This window comes from Otolemur garnettii, unplaced genomic scaffold, assembly GCF_000181295.1.
Source record: "Otolemur garnettii isolate 467f Iridium unplaced genomic scaffold, OtoGar3 scaffold00179, whole genome shotgun sequence".
NCBI classification, from domain to species: domain Eukaryota; kingdom Metazoa; phylum Chordata; class Mammalia; order Primates; family Galagidae; genus Otolemur; species Otolemur garnettii.
In genome coordinates, this window is record NW_003852574.1 from 1,759,371 (window position 1) to 1,760,731 (window position 1,361).

The window sequence follows — 1,361 nt, forward strand, 5'->3', positions numbered from 1 at the left end:
GTTTGAACCTACCATCTCCGGCATATGGGGCTGGCACCTTACTCTTTTGAGCCACAGGCACCACCCAATAGGTTGAATTTAGTAAAGAATGTCTGAATTTTACTCTGTAATGTCAGCATCTTCTCTGGAAACGTGATCTGTCTTGGGATTTCAGAATTCTTGAGAGATAAATTGAGAACAGAGCATATTGGTGAGCCCTGGGATGTGAGGAAGATGAGGGTGTAAGCACTAGTGCCCAGTTTCTGAGCAGAGGATTATCTACTTTATGGCAAAAAAAGTTGGATTTTAGCCTCCAAATGATAAAGGTATTTTTTTCTTTGTTTGTTTTTGAGACAGAGTCTCTCACTGTGTCGCCCTTGGTAGAGTATTGTGGCGTCACAGCTCACAGCAACCTCTTGGGCTTAAGTGATTCTCTTGCCTCAGCCTTCTAAGTAGCTAGGACTACAGGCGCCCATCACAATGCCTGGCTTTTTTTTTGTTGTTGCGGTTGTCACTGTTGTTCAGTTGGTCCAGGCCAGGTTCGAACCCACCAGCCTCTCTGTATGTGGCTGGCGCTATAACCACAGTGCTACGGGTGCCAAGCCAAGGAACTATATTTTATTTTAAAAAATTGCTTGCTATTATTATTATTGTTTTTACAGAGACAGTCTTGCCCTGTTGCCCACACTAGACCTGAGCTAACTCAATCATTCTTAGATTCCTTGGTAGCTAGGACTACAGGTGTGAACCATTGCACCCAGCTTATTTAAAAAAATTTTTTTTTTCAGAGACAGGGTCTCACTTGTTGCCTGGGTCAGTCTCAAACTCCTGGTCTCAACTTGTCCTCCTGCCTTGGCCTCCCAAAGTCTGCAGTCATAGTAGGCATGAACTACTGTGCCCTGCCAAAGGTACCATATTTTATAATTTCATGTAATGGGGAGCTTAGGTCTGGGGTCCTAGTGGAGAGGGCTCCAGATGATTTCCAGATAGTAGGAGGCATTTAGTCTCTGGCCTTTGTATGAGAGGCAGGTGAGCTCAGTCAGGCATCATATCACATTTAAAAATAAAAAAGAGTGTGGCGCCTGTGGCTCAGTGAGTAGGGCACTGACCCCATATATTGAGGGTGGTGGGTTCAAACCTGGCCCCGACCAAACTGCAACAAAAAAATAGCTGGGTGTTGTGGTGGCTGCCTGTAGTCCCAGCTACTTGGGAGGCTGAGGCAAGAGAATTGCCTGAGCCCAAGAGCTGGAGGTTGCTGTGAGCTGTGATGCTACAGCACTCTACCGTGGGTGATAAAGTGAGACTCTGTCTCTAAAAAAAAAAGAAATGGGCGGCGCCTGTAGCTTAGTGAGTTGGGCCCCGGCCCGATATACTGAGGATGG

General features: G+C 46.2%; 1 protein-coding gene across 4 annotated transcripts in view; it reads left to right on the forward strand.

Annotated features, from left to right (window-relative positions):
• DAG1 (dystroglycan 1) overlaps positions 1–1,361 on the forward strand; it is a 53,692-nt gene that overhangs the window by 17,411 nt on the left and 34,920 nt on the right. The window contains exon 1 of one of the 4 annotated variants that reach the window (XM_023519532.1): positions 813–887. The exons of the other annotated variants lie outside the window; for them this stretch is intronic. The gene's annotated coding sequence lies outside the window, so the exon portion shown is untranslated. Of the gene's footprint in view, positions 1–812; positions 888–1,361 lie in introns of those variants that run through there. 4 annotated transcript variants of the gene reach the window in all.